Here is a 17,605-nt window from a genome sequence, read left to right as displayed (position 1 = left end):
GAGCCACCGCGCCCGGCTGGTGGTTTTTAAAGAAATAATTCAACTGAGCTGCTGATAGCTATGGCAGCCTCAGCTGAGGAATTGCTGTCTGGACACGCAATAGGATTCAGTCGGCAGTCAGACTTGCAGCAGCAGCCAGGAGCAGGGCTCTGGGACCCCACAGTCCTGTCCCAGAATCCCAGGCTGCCCCACCCCACTGCCATGTTTCATTTCCTCTCAGACAAGTTACTTAGCCTTCCTTTGCCTCCGTTTACTCGTCTGTAAAATGGAGTAATCATAATCCCAACTCCCTTCAAGGATTGCAATTTGGGTGAAATGAAATGGACGCAGGCAAAGCATTTAGCACAAGCAAACACTCAATCAGCATGACTTACTTTGCCTTTGAGGTCACTATTACAATACCTAAGGTCAGGAGTCTGGCTTGCTGCCAGTTCCTCCAGTCAACTCCCTGTGCACACCACCCCCCACCCCCACCCCCTGGGCTGCCACACCCCCCCCAGGACCCAGTGCACCTCTGTCTCTGGGTAATGGCCTTGCACCTCCACCCTCCAGCTGCAGCGACTCCCCACCCCCTCCCTGGCCCTCAAGGCCTTAACACAGAAAAGCCTTTCTTAATACTTGTTGATTGATTTGCAAATATAACCTCACAGGCCCCAAAGAGGGAAGAACCAGAATCACCAGAACAGACAACCCTCATTCAAAAGTGAAAGCATGAAAGCACTTTAAAAAGTTAATATGCATAGACCAAAGCCTCAAGAAAATCTACCAAAATGTTAAAGGGTTAGTGAGTTCTGAAGGACTATGCAATATGAGTTCTGCATTCATACTTTCCAGTATAGTTTCAGAGTCCTCCATGATCATGCATTTAAGTAATGAAAAAAATGTGGGGCAAGCCATCTCGGAAGATCAAAGTGTGTGAATGGACCCCAAGGAAGCCTGGGGGCTTCTCAGGAGGTTGTGACCACCCTCAGTAATACTCTCTGCTGTCCCCACACCCTGATGGCCTTTGAGTTTTTCAACCACGTTGGAGTCCGGGTCACCTGCTGGCACTGTCTGTAGAATGCCAGAGGAGCGCCTGAGTCTCTTCCCGCCACAGATACTCAAATCACTCCAAGCCAAGGACCCGGGACTCACATGCCATGCCGCTGCGCAGCACCAGCACAGAGACCCCTGGGACGTCCGCCACGCTCCCACCTCCTGCTTGTCAGCAACAGCGCCTGCGTGTCAGCAGGCACATGCTACACAGCTGGCTCCCAACCTGGGACACCCCCCCACACACAAGACTGCCCCCCGAGGTCCCGTCCTTCAGGAAAAAAAAAAAAAAGAAACAGCAACTCGAAGTACCCCCTGCCTCCCACCCACCAAAGGGAAAGGGACGCACTGGAGAGCTTGCCTAGGAAAAGTGGGAGAGGGTCTTGAGCCTGCCCACTGAACCCCTAGCTGCGCTCCTCACCTGGAGTCTCGAGACGGAGTCCTAGGGAGCAAAGTCCACTCAGTCCCCACAGCGACCGCGACAGAGCTGCTCCGATCCCTGCCCCGAGTCCAGAGCGCCCGGGCGCCACCGGTCCCGCTCGAGCGGTCCTGCGCCCCAGCCCTGTCCCCAAACCCAGCAAGTCAGCGACCCCGTTCCCGGACCCCGGCGGAGCTGGCCCGCACCCTAGCCCCTGTCCTGGGACTCCAGTCGAGCCCCCGACCCCCACGCGCGCCAAGCCCCGTACCCGCGCGCCCCAAACCCCTTGCCCGTGCGCTCCCAGCCGGGTCCCCGCTCTCCCTAGCCTGGGTTCCCCAGTGACCCCATCCCCACGCCCCGAGCTCCCGTCCCCCGCACGCCCCAAACTCCTTCCCCACGTCCCAGCTCCAGATCCCTGCGCTTCCCAAGCCTAGTTTCTGCGCCCCGGCCGCGAAAGCCCGCGCCCGGGCCCAAACAAAGACAGCGGCGGCGCGTGGCCGCGTTTTCTCCTTCCCCAGCCCCAGTACCTGGGAGAGCCCGCGGCGCGGTCCGGCGGGGCGATGGCCGCAGCGAGGCTGGGCTCGGAGTAGCGCGCGGGCGGGCCAGTCCTCCTGGCTGGCGGCCGGCGCCCGCGGCAGGGCCCCCTCGAGGCGGCGCGGGCAATCGCCACAGCCCGCGCCCGCGCCCGCGCCCCGAGCCGGGCGGGTCACCTGGCCTCATCACCCTAACAATGCGGCGCGCCTCCAGGCGCCGGTCGCCCGGGCCCCCCACCCTGCCGAGGTGCGCCCTGGGACCTCCCTTCGCTGGTCGCAGAGGGGACCCGGAATTATCAGACCCATTGAGCAGCACAGGCTCCGAGCGGTCTGGATGGAGGCTTGCAGGTTCCGCCGGGCCGGTGTTAGAGTACCTGGGGAGGCGGGTTCGGGTCCTGGTTCCTGCACAACCAGTTCATTCTTTCATTCAGCGCCTGTAATTAGGGTGCTCTCCGGGAGCAAGACCTACCCTCCCTCCTGTAGCTCACAGTCTAGTGGGGATCATACATAAAGGAGCACAGCCGGTCCGGAAAGCCCAGGGTGCCTACGTAGAAGCCCGTGAAAGACCCAGCTAATGAAGGAAGGAGGTCAGGGAAGGCTTTAGAAGTCACATGACTTCTTAAAATGCGCCGGGACAAATGAGCAGAATTTAGGTAACCTGGGGCAAACCAGAAGAACGATCCCGAGCAGAGATTCTCCGAGAATGAAAGGCCTATAGGATGTCCACCCTGACTGTCCATCCCTGATATTCAGATGGCCTCGAGCTCAGTCGCTTAGCCTCAGTCTCCCCATTTGTGAGATGGGGGAATGGAAAAATTCTGCAAAAATCTGAAGTGCTCTTCACCCAGGGAAGTCCCAAGAGAAGTTTCATCAGCGGCTCATCCTGTGGCCGTTTCCAGGAAAACATCTTTCCCACCCCCCACCCTCCCAATCCCCCCACCCCCGCCTCCCACAAAAGAGAGGCTGATTTCATCTGCAGCATGGAGCAGGTGGTCTCAGAATCCCACCCGGAGCAGGGCTCAGGGCAACTCTTGGAGGACAGTCACCAAGAACTGCGTTGGATGCTGAAACAGAACTGCCTAACCCATCTGCAGCCCTGGGGTCCTGCCCTGCTCCTCTGGCACCTGCAGCGCAGCGGGGGAGGGAGGGGGGGAGTGGAAGCAGGGAAAACGGCTTGTTAGAGATGGCAGAGAAACTGAGCAAGAATAGTCATCCTGGAAAAGACTGTTTCAGAAGCAGCCAACAGAAACTTTGAGGCTCCAGTTCCAAAGATAGCCAGCCCCAGGGTGGGACACACAGCCCATCCCACATTTCATCACTGAGAATGCGGAGCCTGAGCTGAACTCCGACTCCACTCCTATCACACAAGGAGGGACAAGACCTGCTTTTCTGGAAGACTTGAACAGCCTCACTATGCTCTGGAAGGTAGTGTTGTTTCTCAATCCCAGACTGACCTGGGTATTTGTTCCAAAGCAAAGTCTTCATGAGCACCAAGCCCCAGCCCTCAGAGATGAGGCAGGCTATTTTCCTGCCCTCTGGGAAACACCAGGCCAAGAAGCAATTCGATGAGTCCGGGGGTGCGAGAGAAGATGCCACAGGGGAAGGTGGGAAAGAGGTCACAGCCAGCTGAGCTAGGAATGGGGGTGAGGCTGGTGCTGTTATGATCCCCTTTGTCCTGATAAGAAACCAGGATCCGATATTCTAGGCAACTTGTCCAAGGTAACCCACCTGGCCAGGGGAAGAACATGGGAAGAACCCAGGACTATCTGACTTTGAGGCTACTCTTGACTTCTCCCCAGCTGCCTGCCCACACCATCCACTCCGTGCAATTGGACCAAATCATCTCTTTGCTCAACCGTCTCTTGCATTAGACTGTGGTGACCTTCACACCCAGAGCCAATCAGGTGCTGTTTAGTGCATCACAGAAACCGTCATAATACCAAAAACCATGTTGGCTAAATGACAGATGACATGAATTTGAGCTTCATGTGGTGTTAGGGCACCCATTTACAGGAGCTGTCACTGTTGCTTGCCTGAGAGCTCATCATAGTCAAGAAAACTCAGCGCAGTGTTAGGGTTCTCTGGCCCTTTGTCAGGCAGTATCTCCTAAAATCTCTCTAAACTGCTACCCACACCCCAGCCAGGTGGCCCCACCAGCTGCACTGCCCTTGTTGGGGTAGCAATGGAATGGGATGCTCCAACCACACCTTTGTTTCTGGAAAAACTGTGACTTGGGTGCTCATTTATGCCATTTCTATGGTTACATTCCCTGGCAGTGTCCCAAGAAAGCAGAAGAAAAACCGGGATCCAGTATCCCCATGCCCTCTGTGTTAGCTGAGGCAGGTGCTCCCCAGGTTCCCCACACCTCGTCCAGAGGTACACACAGGGAAGCCTCTCGATCCCCAGCCGGAACCTGGGCCCTTTCCGGAGCTTCGTTTCCCCAGCCCAGGGCCTCCCGACTTCCCAGGCTGCAACTTCAAGTTTCCAAGAAATTAAACAAAAACAGGGCATGGGAAAGTATCTGAAAAAGGGAATGTGCATTTTTTCCATCTTTAGCCATCCAAAAAAAAAAAAAAAAAATCTCAAATTTGAAAACAAAAGCCTCCAACATTTAGCTGAAAAATAAAAAAAAAGCAGCAATATGCCAAGAGTGTCCTCTCCTTCCCAGGATGCCAAGCAGAGGGCAGGGGAGTCTGGGCAGAAACCTCCCACCAATCTCCTTCCCTGAGCCCTTCTCTGCACTCATTCTTGCTCCTCCCCTGTAGGAGATCTAGAAGATTTGTTGGAAGCTTGTTATTGCCATGAAGATCATCTTTGCCACCGCAAAAATCTAAATTTGTATCCCTAGATCAAGGGAAGTATATGAGCAATGACTTGGATATTTTTCCTTATTTCTTATTTTCTGTCACTGAAGTTAATATTTCCCAAAGATCAACTGAAAGAGACAGCAGGAAACATAACACAGGATGGAGTTACATAGCTCTACAGTGCAGTCAGAGAACTGTGGAGTTGCAGCATGACCAAATGTCTGTGTTTTGCCTTCAGATACTGAGTCACCTGAGACTCTTACTGGGACACCTGGCCCTTTCTTCTTTTCCCTTTTCCCTTCCCAAACACACAAATCCATACCTACAACTCAAAAAAGTGGGTTTTACACTTGCCAGGCCAGGCTAGAGGCACCTCAGCTTTTCTGTGTCTCAGAACCTTTTCTGAACTTACGTAACCTTGGTGTTTGTGATGGTTCATGTCAGGTGTCAACTTGACTGGGCTAAGGGTTGCCCAGACAGCTGGTAAAATGTGATTTCTGGGTATGTCGGTGGGATGTTTCTGAGAGAGTTAGTGTTTGAATGGGTAAACTGAGGAAAACAAATCCATCCTCACCAAGGTAGGTGGGCACCATCCAGTCCTTCAAGGGCCCAAATAAAACAAAAAGGCAGAAAAAGAGTGAATTCTTCCTCTTCATTCTTAAGCTGGAACATTCATTTTTCTCTTGCCCTCAAATATCGGTGCTCCTGATTTTCAGGCCTTTGGACTCAGACTGGCAATTACACTACCTGGGTCTCCAGGATGCAGATGTAGGACTTTCAGCCTCCATAATTGTGTGAGCGTGAGCCGATTCCTGTAATAAATGTCTTCTATGGCCGGGCGCGGTGGCTCACGCCTGTAATCCCAGCACTTTGGGAGGCCGAGGCGGGTGGATCACAAGGTCAAGAGATCGAGACCATCCTGGTCAACATGGTGAAACCCCGTCTCTACTAAAAATACAAAAATTAGCTGGGCATGGTGGCGCGTGCCTGTAATCCCATCTACTCAGGAGGCTGAGGCAGGAGAATTGCCTGGACCCAGGAGGCGGAGGTTGCGGTGAGCCGAGATCGCGCCATTGCACTCCAGCCTGGGTAACATGAGTGAAACTCCGTCTCAAAAAAATAAATAAATAAACAAATGTCTTCTATGTATCTACATATGCCCTATTAGTTCTGTTTCTCTGGAGAACCCTAATACAGCACCTTGTTTCCAAAAACTGCACACCAGCTTCTACAAACGTGGGTCCTGGGAGCTCACTGCGTGGATGCTCACTGCATGGATGCCCACTGCGTGGATGCAGATTCAGGCTCTTCTTCCTAACATACCTATAGGCAGTCCTTGCCCTGTGCCAGCCCCAAGGCCCTCTGCTCCTAGGATCACTGCAGTAAAAAACCAGAACCTGAATGAAGTCAACATTGGTTACTTGGTTGGATCTGAGATTCCAGATTTTTCCAACTGCCAGAGCCTTCAGTCAATGGCCCCTTCGCTACCTCTGATGCAGGCTTGACTGACTCCCATGATGGGGATCATCCAGCTTTGTAGAAATCAGCCCATTCTTTGCCTGGTAGGAAAACCTTTCTTGGAAGGCTGTGATGCTCTGACGAGATTATGACAGATGTCTCCCAATGGCTGTAAGGGAACTGGAAAGGGAGCCTGGAGAGGGCTCTGCAGGGGCTGCTTGAGAAGCAGGAGTCAGCAGGGCAGGCCTTTCTGGAGCCATGTGGGTAGAGGAAAGGCAGGGTGCAGGTGCGAAGCAGGAAGCCCTGTAAGAGCTTGGTGTCGGTTGGAGGGGCAGTGCCCCAGCCTGTACCAGGCAATCCAAGGAGGTGGCCAGAGGGGACGAAGACAGGCCAGAGGGGGAGCCCGCAGGAAACTGCGGAGAGCCTAGGCTGGAGAAACGTGCAGGAGGGGGCCAGATGGTGGAATGGCTCAACTCCATACTTGAACTTCAAGTAGGTTGTACTAAGAATCCTGGAGCCGCACCACAACCACCTCTGCAAGCCTCAGGTTTTTTTGTTTTTGTTTGTTTTGAGACAGAGTCACACTGTTGCCTGGGCTGAAGTGCAATGGTGCAATCTCGGCTCACTGCAACTTCCGTCTCCTGGGTTCAAGTGATTCTCCTGTCTCAGCCTCCCAAGTAGCTGGGATTACAGGTGCCTGCTGCCACACCTAATTTTTTGTAATTTTAGTAGAGACAGGGTTTCACCATGTTGGTCAGGCGGGTCTCAAACTCCTGACCTCAGAAGTTCCACCCACCTGAGCCTCCCAAAATGCTGGGATTACAGGCGTGAGCCACCGTGCCCTGCCAAGACTGTTTTCTAACCTGTAAAATGAGAGTATTAAAACTAAAGCCACAGCCGGGCACGCCGTCTTAAAAAAAAGCTAACGCCACATGATCTTTATGAGAACTGGGTGAGATTGCCCTCCTGAAGCTCTTAGCACAGCGCCTGAGGCACAGGGAGAACTCGGTAAACTGGGGCCACAGCTGTTTGGGAGGTGCTGTTGATCCGGGCGGGCCTTGGAGATTGGCTGGAGAGGGGAATGAGTGCAACCACCCTTAAGAGGCACCCTGGTCTGAAAGTGACCACTGGCCCCACAGGGTCTGGTGTCTTGGGGGTACTCACAGAAATATAGACCACAGTAGCTAGATCATTGGCTTGGGGCTTTGTGGTTTTGCTGTGTTGGCCATGAGCGGCTGGCTCATGCCTGTAATCCCAGCACTCTGGGCAGCTGAGGCAGAAGGATCACTTGAGATCAGGAGTTCCAGCCTGGCCAACATGATAAAACTCCCTCTCTACAATTAACTGGGCATGGTGGCACACGCCTGTAATCCCAGCTACTCAGGAGGCTGAGGCAGGAGAATCACTTGAACCTGGGAGGCAGAGGTTGCAGTGAGCTGAGATCTCACCACTGCACTCCAGCCTGGGGGACGAAGCAAAACTCCATCTCAAATAGAATAATAATAATAAATAAATAAAAACAATTATGAATTAGAGAAGGGAATGTCTATCGAGATGTTTTATGTCCACTTGGCTGCAGTCCACTGGGAACCCAGAAGCACATTGCAGCTAGGACCCCCACGTAAGGGAAAAGCCAGTTCTGCCGGCTCCCTCTGTTGCTTTGCCTGGAAGGACCTCTTTCTGCTTATTCTAGAAAACCTCCACCAACTTGGCCAGGTGCTGTGGCTCATGCCTGCAATCCCAGCCCTTTCAGAGGCTGATGTGGGCGGATCACCTGAGGTCAGGAGTTCAAGACCAGCCTGGCCAACATGGTGAAGCCCCGTCTCTACTAAAAATACAAAAAAAATTAGCCAGGCGTGGCAGCAGTTACCTATAATCCCAGCTACTCAGAAGGCTGAAATAGGAGAATTGCTTGAACCCGGAGGCAGAGGTTGCAGTGAGCCAAGATCACTCCATTGTATTCCAGCCTGGGCAACAAGAGCAAAACTCCGTCTCAAAAAAAAAAAAAAGAGGAAGAAAAATGAAACTTCCATCTTGTCCACCAGGTTTCAGCTAGGAGCCTGCTTGCCTGCCCCTAACACCTCATTGGAATGTAATCTCCTGGTCTAGGCTGTCTCTGACTCAGAGCTGCACATATTTCGGGAATGGTTTTCATCTCCACAACATCCCTACATACCTTTCATGCTCTATGTTCTTTGCTGTATGTTCTAGTTTCTAAAAATTAGACTACAGGCCGGGCGCAGTGGCTCACGCCTGTAATCCCAGCACTTTGGGAGGCCGAGGCAGGCAGATCACAAGGTCAGGAGTTCGAGAGCAGCCTGGCCAATATGGTGAAATCCTGTCTCCACTAAAAACACAAAATTAGCTGGGTGTGCTGGCGGATGCCTATAATCCCAGCTACTGGGTAGGATGAGACGAGAGAATTGCTTGAACCTGGGAGGCAGACGTTTCATGAGCCTAAGGTCATGCCACTGCACTCCAGCCTGGGCGACTGGATGAGAGAGCGAGACTCTGTCTCAAAAAATAAATAAATAATCCGAGTCATGTTGCCCAAATACACAAATACATAATAAAAAAATAAAAATTAGCTGGGCGCGGTGGCTCACGCCTGTAATCCAGCACTTTGGGAGGCTGAGGCAGGTGGATCACCTGAAGTTGGGAGTTCGAGAGCACCCTGACCAACATGGAGAAACCCTGTCTTTTAAAAAATAAATAAATAAATAAATAAATTAATTAATTCAAAATTAGACTGCAGTGTCCAGTTTTCTGAAAAACAATGTCATTTTCTCCAAGGAAAGGAACCCTAACAGTGGGGAACCCAGCGACTGGCCACCTGCCCTAGTGCACAAGTCTCCATAGTGCCCAGCCATATGCTCAGCTCTTCTGATGCCACTGCGGGCAACACGGTCATTAACCAAACTTCCCTCAGTGCTGCGGCTATGTCCGTTTTCCTCATACTCACCAGGAACTAAAAAACACTCCTTGAATCATAGTAAACACTATCACTTGCATTTACCCAGATTTTATTCCCCAAGTGCCATCAAAAGAAACTAGCAGCTAGGTGCAGTGACTCACATTTGTAATCCCAACACTTTGGGAGGCTGAGGCGGGCAGATCTCCTGAGGTCGGGAGGTCAAGACCAGCCTGGCCAACATGGTGAAACCCTGTCTCTACTAAAAATACAAAAATTAGCCGGGCATGGTGGCACATGCCTATAATCCCAGCTACTTGGGAGGCTGAGGCAGGAGAATCATTTGAACCCGGGAGATGGAGGTTGCAGTGAGCTGAGATTGCACCACTGCACTCCAGCCCAGGTGACAGAGCAAAACTCCATCTCAAAAAAATAAATAAATAAAATAAATTAGCAAGACCCTGTTTCTGGTTTTCCTGAGTAGGATTCCAGAACCTCCTCTGCTATGTCTAGACTTGGAGAAGAAAGCGCTATGGCAATGTTCTTAGGTTAGCATCCTGCTCACCCCCACACTTGGGCCTGGGATGTTGCTAGCACAGCCTACAGGGGAGCAATGAGCAGCCAGGACTCTGACAGCAGGAAGACAGCCAGAGTGGAGGCTTCGGGAGACACCTCCCCTCCCTTCCTCCCTCCTTCCTTCTCCCTCTCTCTCCTCTTCTCTCCCCTTCTCTCTCTCCCCCATCCTGCCTTTTCTTCCTCTCTCCTCTTTTTCTCCTTTTCTTTCCTCTTCTCTCTCTCTCATGGTATCTCTTCTTTCTTTTCTCCCTTGTCCCTTCTCCCCCCTTCCCTCTCTCATCTCTCTCTCTCTCTCTCTTCCTCTCACGCTCTTTAGACTACAGTGCTGTAATTTTCTCTCTTCCCTTTCTCTCTCTTCCTCTCCTTTCTCCTTCTCTCCCCCTGCCCCTCAGTGTCTGTCCTCCTCTCTCAACCCCTCTCTCTCTCTCGCTTTCTCTTCCCTCTTCTTCTTACTCTCTTAGGACACATATCCAAAGAACAATAGGACTCAGGTGAAAACTGGATGACAATTATAAGAGTTATGTCAGGCCTGGGGTCAGTGGCTCATGCCTGTAATCCAGTACTTTGGGAGGCCTAGACAGGCAGATCTCCTGAGGTCAGGAGCTCGGGTTCAGCCCAGCCAACATGGCAAAACCCCGTCTCTACTAAAAATACAAAAAATTAGCCAGGCATGTTGATGCACACCTGTAGTCCCAGCTACTTGGGAGGCTGAGGCAGGAGAATCACTTTAACTCAGGAGGTGGAGGTTGCAGTGCGCCAAAGTCTGCACTCCAGCATGGGTGACAGAGCAAGACTCTATTTCCAAAAAAAAAGAATTATTTCTCAGAGGACATAGTGAGCTGTCATGTTTGGGGTCTTAAGGGATGCCACCCTTCCTTGGTCTCTCTCACCAGTGGAGAGATTCACATTCGAGACCCAGCTTGTCACTGGCAGTGAGATGGAGACCTCCTTCCCCTCTAGCCCATGGCCTCAGTCACAATATTAAGAAAATAATCCCTGCCTCCCTCACCGTAAAGGGTTGCAATGAACAAGAAGATAATATGAACAAAGCAATCTATGCAACAAAGAGGAACTAGCTATGATGACATTGATATGTGACTTGGGTATTGCACATCAACAATAATTAATACGTGAATAGGCAAAATAGCCGGGCATGGTCGTGCTCACATGTGGTCCCAGCTATTCAGGAGGCTGAGGCGGGAGGATAGCTTCAGCCCAGGGGTTCAAGGCTGCAGTGAGCTATGATCACCATTACCCTCCAGCCTGAGCCACACAGTGAGACCCTATCTCTAAAGTGAATAAATAAATAAAAAATAATCTAAAATGCCAGCATGCATGTTTACTGTGTGGCTTTCGCATGTTCATTAATTTATCTGTGCCTCAGTTTCTTCTTCTGAGAAAAATGGAGATGATAGCAGAACCAATCCCAGCAGGCCGCTGTGACACTAAATACACCCATCATTGCGTGTTCTATGATCCATTTAGAGCTGTGTCCAGCCCCTTCTGCAAATGTAGCCACTATGACTATCTCACCCTCAGTGCTACCCCAGGGCCAGCTTATCCCCTAAACATAATGACCACTCTATCAGGGGCTGTCAAGAGAAGACAGCGGCAAAGCAAGCTACCCAGCTAAAGCAGTTGACTTCATCTCCTCCCTAGCTCCCCCCGAAGCCAAAAAGTCTGCCTGAGGTGTTGATTCCAAACCTGGCTGATCATGAAGATCACGTTGGAGAAGTGGGCGGTTCATCATTCAGATTCCTGAGCCCAGATCCTCTGAATTCCAGGGCTGGGTCCAGGAATGTGCTTTAAAAAAAACCCTCCACGTTTGGTGGTTACTGCATGAGAAAGGAGAATGTACGTGTTTAAGGGAATGCCTTGCTCTCTTACAGCATTATGAACCTGAGCCTCTTTTCTAGTTAAAGACGGTCTTTCACTGGAGACCAAGAATCTGCAGATTTTAAACTAGTTCAAAAATTTAGCTGGCCATATTCCAAGGGTCTGAAGGAAAGCGTTCTGGTCTGCAGAATTATTCGGCTGCACTGCGTGCTCTGAGATCACAGCTCTGGCGGCACTAACCAGCCTGGGACCCCGCTCCTCATGACTTACCCACATGGCTCTCGGGAGGAATTTGGGAGCAAACCTGCAGCCATCAAATAGATTCTTACAATCAGAGAGGTGACCAGAAGCATTGAACCCAGGACAATGTGTTGGTTCTCAGAGAAGACATTTTGAAGGAGCTCCACTGAAAATCCACTTTTTTTTTTTTTTTTTTTTTGAAACGGAATTTTGCTTTGGTTGCCCAGGCTGGAGTGCAATGGCTCAATCTCAGCTCTCCACAACCTCTGCCTTCCGGGTTCAGGCGATTCTCCTGCCTCAGCTTCCTCAATAGCCGGGATTACAGGCATGAGCCACCACGCCTGGCTAATTTTGTATTTTTAGTAGAGACAGGGTTTCTCCATGTTGATCAGGCTGGTCTTGAACTTCTCACCTCAAGTGATCCGCCCACCTTGTCCTCCCAAAGTGCTTGGATTACAGGCATGAGCCACTGCACCCGGCCTGAAAATCCACTGTCTATGCAGAGGGCAGAAGAGTTTCTCCATCGGGTGGTCCAGATTATAAAGCCCCAAGGAAGGAGCGCCCTCCTTGCTGGACCACACTCACATGTGTCTTATCCACATTACCCTCTCATACCTGCCTCAGTAGCTCTTGGGGCCTGCTGGCCAGAACAAGCAAAGTCACCTTGCTCAGAGGCTGCCAAATAGCACTCCGAGAAAACCTCAGCTTCCCCCAGGGCTGATGCAGATTATTTTTTGAATTTGTATCTTTTTTTTTTTTCAAGATGGAGTCTCACTCTGTCGCCCAAGCTGGACTGCAGTGGTGCGATCTCGGCTCACTGCAACCTCTGCCTCTTAGGGTCAAGCAATTCTCCTGTCTTGGCCTCCTGAGTAGGTGAGATTACAGGTTCACACCACCATGCCTGGCTAATTTTTGTATTTTTAATAGAGACAGGGTTTTACCATATTGGTCAAGCTGGTCTCGAAGTCCTGACCTCAGGTGATCCACCTACCTTGGCCTCCCAAAGTGCTGGGATTACAGGCATGAGCCACTGCACGCAACTGTGAATTTATATCTTTACATGATGATAAAACAGAGCATCATACTCTAACGTGGCTGTTGCCAACTTTTACACGCTGCAGATCCCAAATGAAAGTCCCTCTCACCCTCTTTCTGCATGCCTTTGAACTCCCTGGAAGTGTGTCATTGATTAGGAGGCTGGAGCTCCACCCAGGCCTTTCTGATGCCGGGCTAGTCCACAGGGACTGGTGCGTTGCTACTGTTGGGTTTTTTTTTCCCCCAGCGGCATTACTTTTTATTTATTTCTTTTTTTTTTTTTTAAGGGTTTCACCATGTTGGTCAGGCTAGTCTTGAACTCCTGACCTCAGGTGATCCGCCCGCCTTGGCCTCCAAAGTGCTTGTATTACAGGCGTGAGCCACCACGCCCGGCCTACCTTTTCTTTCTAAATAAGTAAATAAATAAAGACCCAGCCATGTCACTATTTTCCTTCCACTCTGGAAATCTTCAGAGTCCAGCATGATGAAGCACACCAGTTACTGGTCCTCCATTTCTGTCCCGCCTTCCCCTCCCCAGTCCAAAGCCCTAGCCAAGCAGAGCAGTCAATAATTTCTCAGAACCAGGCGCCTACCCAACGCCCATCACAATGGACAAAAGATGAAGACTTACCTTGCTCTTGCTTGACTCCAGAGAGCAAGCTGGGCGATGGCGAAGGAATCTGAACACAGCAGGTCATGGCCACGCACCTCTGTAGCCCCTGAGCTTTCTGTGAGCCATTTGGCTGCTGCTATGGGACCCTTAAAAGTCAAATTTGTTCAGGCACAGTGGCTCCTGCCTGTAATCCCAGCACTTTGGAAGGCTGAGGCGGGTGGATCACAAGGTTAAGAGATCGAGACCATCCTGGCCAACATGGTGAAACTCAGTCTCTACTAAAAATACAAAAATTGGCTGGGCATGGTGGCACATGCCTGTAGTCCCAGCTACTCGGGAGGCTGAGGCAGGAGAATCACCTGAACCTGGGATGCAGAGGCTGCAGTGAGCTAGGTTGTGCCACTGCACTCCAGCCTGGCAACATAGCGAGATTCTGTCTCGAAAAAAAAAAAATCAAATTTTTTGATAAGAGATCAAGCCACTTGGGGATGCTGAGGCAGGAGGATTGCTTGAGGCCAGGAGTTCAAGACCAGCCTGGGTAATGTAATGAAACCGCATCTTTACAAAAAACAAAATAAATAAATAAAAAACTAGCAGGGCATGGTGGCACACACCTGTGGTCCTAGCTACTTAGGAGGCTGAGGCAGGAGGATGGTTTGAGCTCAGGAGTTCAAGGCTGCAGTGAGCCACCGTCATGCCACTGTACCCCTGTGTGACACAGCAAGACCCTGTGGCTACAAAATAATGATATGAAATAAAATTCAAGCCATTAGATAGTCTCAGCAATTAATATAAAACCTTCTTCCTAGCCTTGCAGACTTCAGGACTCGATTTAGGCAAAGAATCCTCATTCTGCAAAGGAAAGCCACAGAAAGTGATAACAGTGAACCACAAACCTACATTGCCTGAGTCAAGGCTTTCTTCATCTTACCTACCCGGAACAAAACGAGGAGTACATTAGCCACAGCAGCTGCCCGCAGCTCTCTGCCTCCCCAGGCCACCAGTGTGTGTGTCTGACCCAGCACCCTCACCCTGCTTTATGGGCTCGGTGTAAGAAGAAATGCTTTGAATTGAACAGACATATTTATATACAGGAAGGACAGATTATTGGAGTTCCTATATGTTTCAGTTTGGTTGATTAAAAGGTTCTTTTTTTTTTCTTTTGAGACCAAGTCTTGCTCTTTTGCCCAGGCTGGAGTGCGGTGGTGCCATCTTGATTCACTGCAACCTCCACCTCCCAGTTCAAGTGATTCTCCTGCCTCAGCCTCCTAAGTAGCTGGGATTACAAGCATGTGCCACCATTCCCAGCTAATTTTTGTGTTTTTAGGAGGGACGGGGTTTTGCCATGTTGCCCAGGCTGGTCTTGAACCCCTAGGCTGAAGTGATCCACCTGCCTTGACCTCCTAAAGTGCTAGAATTACAGGCTTGAGCTACCGTACTCAGCCTAAAAGTTTCTATCTATTTATTTAGAGATGGAGTCTCACTCTGTCACCAGGCTGGAGTGCAGTGGCTTGATTTTGGCTCACTGCAGCCTCCGCCTACAGGGTTCAAGTGATTCTCCTGCCTCAGCATCCTGAGTAGCTGGGACTAGAGGCATGTGCCACCATGCCCATCTAATTTTTTGTATTTTTTAGTAGAGACGGGGTTTCACAATGTTGGCCAGGATGGTCTCGATCTCTTGACCTTGTGAGCCATCTGCCTCAGCCTCCCAAAGTGCTGGGATTACAGGCATGAGCCATCATGCCTGGCCAAGTTTCCATTTTTTAAAAAGCCTTGTCCAGGTGCAGTGGCTGACGCCTGTAATCTCAACCCTTTGGGAGGCTAAGGTAGGAGGATTGCTTGGGGCTAGGAGATTGAGAATAGCCCGGGCAACATAGCAAGACCCTGTCTCTACAGAAATTTTTTTTAAAAATGAGTCTGGCGGCTGGGTGTGGTGGCTTATGCCTGTAATCTAAGCACTTTGGAGGCCAAGGTGGGCAGATCACCTGAGGTCGTGAGTTCAAGACCAGCCTGACCAACATGGTGAAAACCCATCTTTTTAAAAAAATTAAAATTAAAATTAAAATAATTTTAAAACATAAGTAAAAATAAGTAAAAAAAAAAACAAAACAAAAACGATGGCACCTATAGTCCTGGCTACTGGGGAGGCTGAGGCAGGAGGATCATTTGAGCCCAGGAGTTTGAGGTTGCGGTGAGCCTTGATTGTGTCACTGATACGGGAGTGCTGGAAAGGGAAGAACGTGGTCCCTTTAAATGATATGGAAGTGAGGAAGGGAAGTGCTGGGTGCTGAGAGGAATCTGAACACAGCAGATCATGGCCACATGCCTCTGCATCACCTCAGCTTTTTGTGGACCATTTGGCTGCTGCAATGGGACTCTTAAAAGTCAAATTCTTTTTATAAGAGATCCAGCCACTTGAGGGTGCTGAGACAGGAGGATCACTTGAGGCCAAGAGCTCAAGATCAGCCTAGGCAACATAGTGAGACCTTGTCTTTACAAAAATTAAATTAATTAAAAACTAGCAGGGCATGGTGGAACGCACCTGTGGTACTAACTACTTGAAAGGGTGCGGTCCCTGAGTAGGGCTCCACCCCCACGGACCTAGGTGAGGACAGGCACTTCTGCCTTCACACCAAAATGTTGCATTATCACCCTGGCCCACCATGCCCCCATCGTGGGCCTATGCAAACCTGAGACCCTAGCAAGGCAGAGATACACAAGCTGCTGGACATCATGAGGAATACATCTATGGAAGAAGATACAAGTGGCTGGTCATCAAGAGCAAGCTGGTGGAAAAGCGTGCTGACAGGCACCAGCAGGCCAGCCTGCCAGCAGGCCATTGACTGGTAGAATGACATGGAGTTTGGCTGGGGCAGTCGGGGGAGACCCTGGGCTGCCAAGTGGCCTGACTCCAGGGGAATACCATCTCCCTTCTGGCTCCCCCATCTGGTAAGAGCTACTTCCACTAATTGAAACCTCCCACTCATTCTTCAAGCCCATGTGTGATCTGATTTTTCCAGTACACCAGGGCAAGAAACCCCAGGATACAGAAAGGCCTCTGTCCTTGTGACAAGGTAGAGGGTATAATTGAGCTGACTAAAAGAGCACCTGTAACACACACCCACTGGGGCTTAAGGAACTGTAAACATTCATCCCTAGACATTGCCACGGGTCAGAGCCCCACAGCCTGCCTGTCTATGTGCTCCCCTAGAGGTCTGAGGAGCACTGAAGAAGATAGCCACACCCCCATCACATACCCTGCGAGGGGAGCAAGGGAACTTTTCCCATTTCAACTGGGGGCTCGTCCAGGATCCTGGAAGGTGAGTATAAATGAAAGCGAAACTGTCGGGTCTGCCTCTTCCAAAACCTTGTCATCTTCCCTGCAGAATGTTTCCCTTCAGAACTCTGCCGTAACCGGCCACTCAAAACCCCCAGTCTCTGTTGTCGTTTTTTTCCCTCTCTTTCATAAAGCTTGAAATGGCTCTTATCTCTTCCTTTATAAGGGGAAGAATTTTGCTACAGGCTGTGACAATGTTACTAAGTAAAATGAGCATCAGGCTCAGCCACCAAAGGTGCAAATCAGACCAATTGGTCCTAGAGGTGCCACGTATGCCTCCACTTCGACAGTGACAGGCACACAGTGCTAAGGGCACCTCTCCTTATCCTTTTTCCTCCCAACTTGGGCACCTAGGCATGCCCACAGGCAAAGACCAAGCCCAACAGCCACGAGTGGGTACAGGAGAAAAGTGTGACAATAGCCACGACCCCACAGTGGCTGCAATCCCACGGATGTGGCATTTTCTTTCTTTCCTTGGCCAAGGAATTCAGCCTGGTCTGAACAGGGGGAAAGATGTAAGGATTAGAAAGGCCCACTTGTACTAGGCAGGGAGTTCTTCCTCCAGAATCTTCCCCCTTTTCCCCTTAAATTGTTTTTCTCTTTTTTCTTTTTCTAAATGAGAGCTCCCACCCCAACCCCTACTCTGTTTCTGATAGGGAAGTTGACAGAGGAACAACTCCTACTGGCTGAGAACTGCACGTTTGAGATACTCTCAACAGATGCAAACAGCCTCTAAAATATCTTTTTAGTCCCAAACTGGATTCCAAGCTTCAGGCAGAGGCCCTAGAAAGAAAATCAGGTCTGAGGGA

At 50.6% G+C, this 17,605-nt stretch overlaps 1 protein-coding gene across 2 annotated transcripts in view; it reads right to left on the bottom strand.

Moving 5' to 3' along the window:
* TNS3 (tensin 3) overlaps nt 1–2,127 on the bottom strand; it is a 315,575-nt gene extending 313,448 nt beyond the window's left edge. The window contains exon 1 of one of the 2 annotated variants that reach the window (XM_017500856.2): nt 1,978–2,127. The gene's annotated coding sequence lies outside the window, so the exon portion shown is untranslated. The remainder of the gene's footprint in view (nt 1–1,977) is intronic. The other variant, XM_037728608.1, reaches the window with a different exon arrangement.
* Between the last annotated feature and the right edge of the window lie 15,478 nt (nt 2,128–17,605).

The sequence above is a fragment of the Cebus imitator genome, unplaced genomic scaffold, assembly GCF_001604975.1.
Source record: "Cebus imitator isolate Cc_AM_T3 unplaced genomic scaffold, Cebus_imitator-1.0 Scaffold272, whole genome shotgun sequence".
Lineage (NCBI taxonomy): Eukaryota > Metazoa > Chordata > Mammalia > Primates > Cebidae > Cebus > Cebus imitator.
Note: the sequence above shows the minus strand (reverse complement) of the source record. Positions and strands in the feature narration are given on the sequence as shown.